The sequence below is a fragment of the Priapulus caudatus genome, unplaced genomic scaffold, assembly GCF_000485595.1.
Source record: "Priapulus caudatus unplaced genomic scaffold, Priapulus_caudatus-5.0.1 Scaffold50, whole genome shotgun sequence".
NCBI classification, from domain to species: domain Eukaryota; kingdom Metazoa; phylum Priapulida; class Priapulimorpha; order Priapulimorphida; family Priapulidae; genus Priapulus; species Priapulus caudatus.
In genome coordinates, this window is record NW_014577111.1 from 569,850 (window position 1) to 580,035 (window position 10,186).

The 10,186-nt window shown below is 42.7% G+C and overlaps 1 protein-coding gene across 1 annotated transcript in view; it reads left to right on the forward strand.

The window, feature by feature from the left end:
* The first annotated feature begins 6,313 nt into the window (after window positions 1-6,313).
* Window positions 6,314-10,186, forward strand: part of LOC106820863 (monoacylglycerol lipase ABHD12-like) — a 35,288-nt gene continuing 31,415 nt past the window's right edge. The window contains exon 1 of the mRNA XM_014825457.1: window positions 6,314-6,396. The gene's annotated coding sequence lies outside the window, so the exon portion shown is untranslated. The remainder of the gene's footprint in view (window positions 6,397-10,186) is intronic.

The window sequence follows — 10,186 nt, forward strand, 5'->3', positions numbered from 1 at the left end:
TCCGCCTTTAAAATGAAAAGGAGTTATTCTAGCATAGATTTATATGCTAGCTTTCCATCAGTAGACATCACTTAAGAAATAGGAGGAATACCTTTCATGTAAGGTCCCCGCTGCCTATACCAGCCAGAACGCAATCTGGCTACGTTAGACTGTTAGCGCATGCGCAATATCTCACCAGAGGAGTTATATTTTGTGATGAATATGCATTTAATATGGTAAGGGGGTATTTCAGCATATATTTCTCTAATAAATATGTATCAGTAGACCTGTGTTTATAATTAGGAGAGCGCCCTAGCATGTAGGGTACAAACGACCTACTTTATGCCCTCGCGTCCTTCCTCTTGTCTCCCCTGTTCCTCGTTCAGCTTCCCTCTTCTTCTACCGCCCCCAGCTATCTTTCCTGCCTCCTTTCCTCAATCTCCCACACCCTCGCTTTCTCAGCAAGCTATATTATGAAGTTTGCTTCAGACGGTAATGCACGCATGACACGGTGCGCGCGCATGTGCAATATCTGACGAGAAGACTAATATTTTGCGAAGATTATGCATTTAAAATGAAGAGAAGTTACCCTAGCATAGATTTATATGATAACATTCCATCAGTAGACTTCACTTAAGAAATAGGGGGAAGACCTTTCATGTAAGGTCCCCGCTGCCTATACCAGCCAGAACACAATCTGGCTACGTTAGTGTGTCAGCGCATGCGCAATATCTCACTAGAGGAGTTGTATTTTGTGATGAATATGCATTTAATATGGTTAGGGGGGACCTCAGCATACATTTCTCTAATAAATCTTTGTCAGTGCACATGTGTTTATAATTAGGAGAGCGCCCTAACCTGTAGGGTACAAAAGACCTACTTTGTGCCTTCGCGTCCTGCCCCTTGCTTCCCCTGTTTCTCGCTCAGCCTCCCTCTTCTTCTACCGCCCCCGGCTATCTCCCCTGCCTCCTGTTTTCAATCCACCACTCCCTCGCTCTCTCAGTAAGCTATATTATGAAGTTTGCTTCAGACGGTAATGCACGCCTGACACGGTGCGCGCGCATGTGCAATATCTCTTAAGAAGACTAATATTTTGCAAATATTATACATTTAAGATGAAGAGGAGTTATACTAGCATAGATTTCTATGATAACATTCCATCAGTAGTCTTTACTTAAGAAATAGGGGGGAAGACCTTTTATGTAAATGCCCCGCTGCGTATACCAGCCAGTACGCAATCTGGCTACGTTAGTGTGTTAGCGCGTGCGCAATATCTCACCAGAGGAGTTAATTTTTGTAATGAATATGCATTTAATAAGGTTAGGGGGTATCGCAGCATAGATTTCTTTATTAAATATTTATTAGTAGACCTGACTTTATAATTAGGAGAGCGCTCTAGCATGTAGGGTACAAAAGACCTACTTTATGCCCTCGCGTCCTTCCTCTTGCCTCCCCTGTTCCTCGTTTAGCCTCCCTCTTCTTCTACCGCCCCCAGCTATCTTCCCTGCTTCCTTTCCTCAATCTCCCACACCCTCGCTCTCTCAGCAAGCTATATTATGAAGTTTGCTTCAGACGGTAATGCACGCATGACACGGTGCGCGCGCATGTGCAATGTCTCACGAAAAGACTAATATTTTGCGAAGATTATACATTTAAAATGAAGAGAAGCTACCTTAGCATAGATTTATATGATAACATTCTATTAGTAGTCTTTACTTAAGAAATAGGGGGGAAGACCTTTTATGTAAATGCCCCGCTGCGTATACCAGCCAGTACACAATTTGGATACGTTAGTGTGTTAGCGCATGCGCAATATCTTACCAGAGGAGTTATATTTTGTAAGGAATACGCATTTAATATTGTTAGGGAGGATCTCAGCATAGATTTCTCTAATAAATCTTTATCAGTACACATGTGTTTATAATTAGGAGAGCGCCCTCACCTGTAGGGTACAAAACACCTACTTTGTGACTTCGCGTCCTGCCCCTTGCCTCCCCTGTTTCTCGCTCAGCTTCCCTCTTCTGCTACCGCCCTCAGCTATCTTCCGTGCGTACTTTCCTTATTCTACCCCTCTCTCGCACTTTTTGCAAGCTATATTATGAAGTTTGCTTCAGAAGGTAATGCACGCCTGACACGGTGCGCGCGCATGTGCAATATCTCCCGAGAAGACTAATATTTTGCAAAGATTATACATTTAAAATAAAGAGGAGTTATCCTAGCATAGATTTATATGATATCCTTCTATCAGTAGACATCACTTAAAAAATAGGAGGAAATCCTTGCATGTAAGGTCCCCGCTGCGTATACCAGCCAGTGCACAATCTGGCTACGTTAGTGTGTTAGCGCATGCGCAATATCTCACCTGAGGAGTTATATTTTGTGATGAATATATGCATTTAATATGGTAAGGGGGTATCTCAGCATAGATTTCCCTAATAAATATGTATCAGTAGACCTGTGTTTATAATTAGGAGAGCGCCCTAGCCTGTGGGGTACAAAACACCTACTTTATGCCCTCGCGTCCTTGCCCTTGCCTCCCCTGTCCCTCGTGCAGCCTCCTTCTTCTTCTGCCGCCTCCAGCTATCTTTCCTGCCGCCTTTTCTCAGTCTCCCACTCCATCGCTCCCTCAGCAAGATATATTGGGAAGTTGTCTTCAGTCCGTATTGCACGCCTGACACGGTGCGAGCTCATGCGCAATATCTCCCGAGAAAAATTATATTTTGCAAAGATTATGCATTAAAAATGAAGAGGAGTTATCCTAGCATAGATTTATATGATAGCATTCCATCAGTAGACATCACTTAAGAAATAGGAGGAAGACCTTGCATGTAAGGTCCCCAATGCGCATACCAGTCAGTACACAATCTGGCTACGTTAGTGTGTTAGCGCATGCGCAATATCTCACCAGAGGAGTTATATTTTGGATGAATATGCATTTAATATGGTTAAGAGGTGTCTCATCATAGATTTCTCTAATAAATTGTTATCAGTAGCCCTTTCTTTATAATTAGGAAAGCGTCCTAGTCTGTAGGGTACAAAACACCTACTTTATGCCCTCGCGTCCTTCCCCTTGCCTCCCCTGTCCCTCGCTCAGCCTCCCTCTTCTTCTGCCGCCCCCAGCTATCTTCCTTGCCGCCTTTCCTCAGTCAGCCACTCATCTCTGGCTCTCTGTTTTTTTCTCTATCTCTCGCTCTCTCTCAGCACGCTATGTTATGCAGTTTTCTTCAGTCCGCACTGCTCGCCTGAAACGGTGCTCGTGTAAGAGGAGTTATCCTAGCATAGATTTTCTATGACAACATTCTATCAGTAGAACTCATTAAAAAATAGGAAGAAGACCCCTTGCACGTAAGGTCCCCGCTGCATATACCAGTCAGTACCGATTCACATACTATAAGTTTTGCGACCGGACATTGTGATGGATGCCGGCGATAGCTTGAACCCTGCATTAGACATTGGACAAATCGTAGGAGAGTCTTGTTACATTGGAAGAGCTGCGATACTCACCCAAACGTCAGCGTCGTGAACAGCCTAAGCTACTATCATATTACATTACAATACATTACATTACATTACATTACATTACATTACATTACATTACATTACATTACATTACATTACATCACATTACATTACATTATATAAACGTATTATCGTAATCTGATGCGGCAAGTGTAAATCGTCCTAACCATACACATACGTACACGCGACGTCCTATAATAGCGTTCAGTAATTCGCACGAAATCTATTAACCTAGATACCCTCGTGCTTATTTCACATGTGCGATGTATACTCGTGGTCCCGGTATGTCCAAGATTCTCGATTTTACCGACATTCCAGCGGAGTTCAATATCTCTCTATTGAGGACTGCAGCCAACCCGAACGCAGTGTACTCCTCCACGGTGAGAATAATTGGCCGCTCTAACAATTCTACTCCCGTGTATCGCTATCAAATGCGTAATCACACGTGGAAAAGTAATCTTGACCGTCATGTTGAAATCTCGTGTGTGATGCTAAGGTAATAATGAACACAGATGCATTAGAGTCAAGCAAAAATCTTTTGTTTTAAAATGGGGCCTCTATGCTCAGTAGAAAAGGCAGGGCGCTGTGATCGCAGTGGTGTCCGAATTTTTTAATTTTTTTAGTGATTAGACACAATGCTATAAAAATAACAACAAAATAATGACAGCGAAAAATAGTGCATTAGCGATTATTATGATTTTGAGGAATTTTACATAGGTCTAGTGTGAGCATTAGGCGATTCCGCATAGAGATATTAAGCCACCATCACAAATGAACTGTTGACCCCTACTTAAACTATTAAGTACAATTAAGAGGTTAGGTTAAGCATGTGAAGAAAAGTAACGTAGGTAAGGTAAGTGTGAGATTAATAATTAATGATTGGTGGATGATGGATGATGGTTAATTCATAACCGATGATTGCTAAAAGATTCATGATTGGTCGATGTTTAAATGGTTCACGATTGGTCGACGGTGAAAAAGCTCACGGTTGGGTGATTGTTAGTAGGCTCACGGTTGGGTGATTGTTAGTAGGCTCACGATTGGTCGGTTGTTAGAAGGCCCATGATTGGTTGATTGTTAAAAGGCTCACAATTGGTCGACTGCTAGAAGGCTCATGATTGGTCGATTGTCAGAAGACCCACGATTGGTCGATTGATAGAAGGCCCACGATTGGTCAATTGTTAGAAGGCCCAAGATTGGTCGATTTGCTAGAAAGCCCACGATTGGACAATTGCTAGAAGGCCCACGATTGGTCGATTGCTAGAAGTCCCACAATTCGTCGATTGCTAGAAGGCCCACTATTGGTCGATATTGGTCAATTGTTAGAAGGCTCACGATTGGTCGCTTCTTAAGAGGCCCACGATTGGTCAAATGCTAGAAAGCTCATGATTGATCGATTGCTAACAATGATAACGTTATCAACGAAGTAGTTCTTTCAATTAAAGAATCCCATTTATTTCACACCAGTCACAATTATTTCCAGTCACAATTTAAGTTAAATAGCAGAAAAATCGTAGCTATCTTATGTACACTGAAATTTAAGTAGTTGATGATTTTCTTGGATAAATAAGTTGCTTTTTAGTAACTTACTGACTCCCATGTAGGGACATATATGTTTGACTTAATTACTATTAAGCTGCGTTTAATAGTAGTGCTAGCATGTAAAACAAGACACTATAGAAGAATGAATTGTTAAATATCTAATCAGCTGTCGACACTTGGCAGTTGCGTTTTGTAGTTGTTTTAATATTATCGTGGTAACATGCATATCATTGGTTATTTAATATTATCGTGGTAATTAAGTAACATGCCGGTTGTTATCGTTTTCCTTTATTCCTTGCACTAAATGTTTAATGAAATGAATTGATACTGAGTGCACGCAATGACATAGTCTTATGTTATCAATCATTGACCTATCAGTTAAAGTCAATATCACGTCCTGCTCAAATATTGTTGCTTGTTCGGTCAAGCCAGACCAGTTTATCCGTGTTTCTCACTCGTGTACGCATCACACAGGCATACGCACACGCCAAATTAGTTAGTATTGCCTAAACTAGCAGGTGTCAGCTAAGAACTCTGTGCTGCTAAGTGCTAACTACTAAGTAATGCTCATGCATCAATACGTGTGGAAGCCGCGAACTTGTAACACACACATCGGGCAAACCACTTACTTGATTTATTCAGCCGATACCCATGCACGCATAATGAATATTGTCTGAGAATAATGTGAATAGTGAATGTTGAATTGCCAATAAGAATTGCATACGGAAAATTTATCGGGATGCCCATAACCAAAATAACTAATCCCATAAGGAATTACATGATTTTCTGCAATAGATAATTTCAATAGCATATTAAGTATAATAACCTAACTTAATACGCTCTTGATAATTTCGATAATATTATGTATTTGGAAGGTAGTCCCTATTTGCATCCTATTTTCCAATCTACTGAGTCGATTATCTTAATCGGTACGTATTAATCCAGATCGTCAAGCCGAGTTACGAATGATACAGTAAGTGAAATATGTGCACTACTTAGTGCAGACAGCACAGGTGATCTCCCGTCCACTCACGTAGTTTGGACATGGCAGTGACCCGCAGTTAGCCTCCACGACGTACCACAGACCTCCGTTCTCGTCTGCTACTCCCGAGGAATTCGCCTCTGGATCTTCATCCACGCACACGAAGTTTGACCGACCCTGGTGGCTGTGGTGCGACGACGTGAGGTAGCTGGAGAATACAAGGGCGAATATTAGGATTATCCATTGCAGTGAATATCGCAATATTTTATGCAGTTGCTATAAGCAAGTAAATGTGAACATCTGCTATTTCGACGCGGTATAGTAAACAACACTAGCAGCAACATTCACGCTGCCGTCACCTTTATCGCTACTAGGTACGAACTTGCAATTTGTCACCAGAGAGACATAAAACGTGTATTCATGTATAGCAGGATGTTAATTTATTGATTACTCTTCTAGTCTATCCATACCGATCAGTCTATTGTCATATATTTTTAATAGTGGTTGTTTATTTTAGTGTTCCTCACCCATTAGCCCAGTATTATACGTATTAACAAGCCATAAACTATCGCTCAAGGGGTCGTTGTCGTATCAGGTACTACAGATATGTACCCGAGGAACATATATGTATACACAAAGTGTACTAGACTTGTCGACTACAGAAGGTGTTAACCCTAAACCGACACACTAACCCCCTAACCAACCTAAGCAACCGTAACCCGACCCATAACCCTAGACACCCTAAACATACTTCAGATCATAAACAATAATACTAAACTAACCTGAAACTACCTCGGTTACATATCTGTAGTACCCGTTGATATCGACAGACCGAGCCCCATGCTGCTAAACTACGTTTCTGGGCTCGTTGATAATATTACTTATTAAGTAAGTATACTCGATCTTCCTTACCCGTGGTATTCTAGTGACCAACTCGGAGGGCATGTGTTCCAGCCAGGGATCATTTGTTCGCTGGCACGATCGGGTACACGGCACACTGCGCACACAGCGTTATGATTCTGTAACTTCTTGCCTGATAGATGACTCGACAGGAACGGGTTGAATCCATTGATTTCGTATTCCACTCCATACCTACCGCGATTGAAGATTTGACGCGATCATAATCCATAATACATTTAAAGCCGTAGCGTCGGCCTACTTTTTCTGACACGAATAAATGGCGTTTAAAAGTTTCACACTTTTATGCTCGTGCGCTCGCTCGCTCGCTTGCTCATTTATGCCCTAATTCCGTGAGGTAATCACTCATTAACTCATTAATTCATTCACTCATTCATTCGTCTCAGAAATAAATCAAAAGTCTAGGACTTACATGTAATTTTTTGCTTGGAATCCATCTTGGAACCTGCCCCACTGCGGGACTGAGGGAAGACATTGGTAGTTCCCACCTCCCCCGTGGTGAGTGTAGTGAGCACTGCCTACCACGCCTAATCGATGCATGTAAAAGTGTCGGCATGTCATTCCCTCAATCAATTTTTATACATTGTACGCTGATTGGAAGGAACAGCAGTTTTTACGGAACGCGTGTCAATAAAGAACCGTTGTTTGAACTAGTTCCTGGGGAAAGAATGCATTTTAGTGCTTCGGCTCGGTAATAACAATGGAGGGGCGCGGTTTCCAGTTAAACTGCATGTTGTGGCGAGAGGGTCTGGAATGAGGGGTTTAACAATCGCGACATGATCACTTGCACTAGTTTATAATAATTTACATTTATTCGGCGTATATTTTCGTTTCCTAGAAATCTAAGGATTGGCCGCTTCATCCTCACTGAGGATAAGGCCCTGCAATAATTTGTAATATATATGGTACCGTTATAGACGAGTTCTGCACCAGTTTCTGGACAAGTCGTTCTTCCCCATCTCACATACATGGCTCCACCATGGGTTACGTTGGCGCGATCTATTGGGTAGAATTACATGTTAAATTAAACTATTATAAGAGGCGCAAATTATGCTTTTGCAATTTCTTTATCTCTAATTCGTATTCATTGTTTCATGTGAGTTATTCGTTGTTATTCATTTTACGACATGATTCAGATATAATAGTAATCGTTTATATAGTAGAACATATTAGTATGCACATCGGTATTGACAATTGTAATATATTAAACCATATAGAATCCAGTCAAAAACAATTGCTACTATTTAAAAAATGGTGTTGCGTATTTGGATTAGGATATTAGACAGTTTAACTACTATATTATTTACACTTGTATATTATATATTATCCCAAATTGAAAGGAAAAGGGGAAAATACATTTAATTATTAACCAAGCGCTGTTATGTTAAATATTCGTTGTAATATAAAGTTTTAAACTCGCAGGCACTCCAGTGTCACATGAAAGCGATACAACTCCTACTTACAGTTAGAGAATATTTGCGCCTCTACTCGCTGACGTATCATGTCGATTTCCTCCTCATTAGTCAGACCACCAGAAGACACTTCTGTCGTCACTCCCGGACTTCCTCGCTCTCCCTGAGGACCCCGCGGTCCAACTGGACCCTAGATGTACATATATGCAGGATATTTTGCTTGGCAGGAATACAGTCAGGCAATAAAATACACGCGTAGCAACGGACAGCAACTATAGGCGCGACAATAGATGGATATAACTGCCAGCAGGAGCGGTATATTTACTATCGAGCCTTGTGGTCCAGCTTCCCCGTCACGGCCATCTCTCCCCGCTTCCCCGTCACGGCCATCTATCCCCGCTGCCCCGTCATTGCCATGTCTCCCCGCTGCCCCGTCACGGCCATCTATCCCCGCTGCCCCGTCACGCTACTATCTTGCCGGTCACGCCGCCGGGGTCCAAGACGGACCTCTCAACAGATCTATGAAGGAGAATGTGATGAGGTTGGAGACATGCAGGTGTATTATACGACCAATGAATCAGCGCTCTGCCGTTCTCATCATTCTCTCCTCTCTCATCTTTTCTAGCTCTCTCTCGTCTCTCCTCTCTCTCTCCTCTGTGTCTCTCTCGATCTCTCTCTCTTCTCGTCTCTCTCATCGCATCGCATCTCTCTCTCTCTCTCTCTCTCCTCTCTCTCTCTCTGGCCTCTGCCGTCTCTCTCTCTCTCATCCTCTCTCTCTCTCAATCTCTCTCTTCTCTGCCTCGTCTCTCTCTTCCTCTCTCTCTCTGCTTTCTCTCTCTCGTCCTCCTCAGCGGTTGCGACCATCTCATTCTCTCTCTCTCTCTCTCTCTCTCTCTCTCTCTCTTTCTCTTCTCATCTCTCTCTCTCTCTGTCGTCTCTCTCTCTCTCTCTGTCCTCTGTCTGTCTGTCTCTCTCTCTCTGCTCGTCTCCTTTTCTCTTCGCTCTCAGTCTGTTCTCGTCTTTCCCCTCCGTCCTCTCTCTCTCTCCAACCCTCTCTCTCTCTCTCTCTCTCTGGCCGTCTCTCGTCTCTCACATCATTTCCTCTCGTCTTCTGCTCTTCTCTTTCCTCTCCTTCTCCTGCCTCTGTCCTCTCTCAATCACGCTCTCTGGCCTCCATCGGGGGGTCTCTCTCTTCTCGTCTCTCTGTCTCTCTCTCATTTCTCTCTCCTCTCTTTCCTTCTCCCTTTCTCTCGTCTCTCCCTCTTCTCCCTTCTCATCCACGGCACATCGCTCTCATCTCTCTCGTCCTGTCTCTCGGTCTGTCTGTCTGTCTGGTCTCTCCGCTCGTCCTCGTCTCTCTCCGACCTCGCGTCGGGTCAGCTAATTTATGTGGTCACATAATATGAGAATGTAAACATAGTAATAAGATTATAGTATTTTATTTATAAAGTATTATGGGTCCCGGTGTTCATCCTAGGGTCATCACCGGCTGAAGAGTCATTTTATACAGACAGAGGGCTAGTCCAAAGATCAAGGCTATATATCCGCGTACACCGATACGGGACTGGTCGCTTTCAGGCACTCTCCGTACGCTCACTGTCATAAACTGTTCATTAAGTATCAGACACTTCCAAAACATGGTCAGGAAGCGCAGCGGTGCGTGAGTGGGATCGGCGACATTTTGCCAGCGTACTCGGGCACGCGCATGGGCGACTGATTTCTAAAGAAAAGAAATAGTAAAGTGTATATAATATGATATATATAATGATTTTGGGAGTAATAGGTAGTATATAGTATTAGTAGGTTACCTAATGATAGTTATAGTGGTTCTACA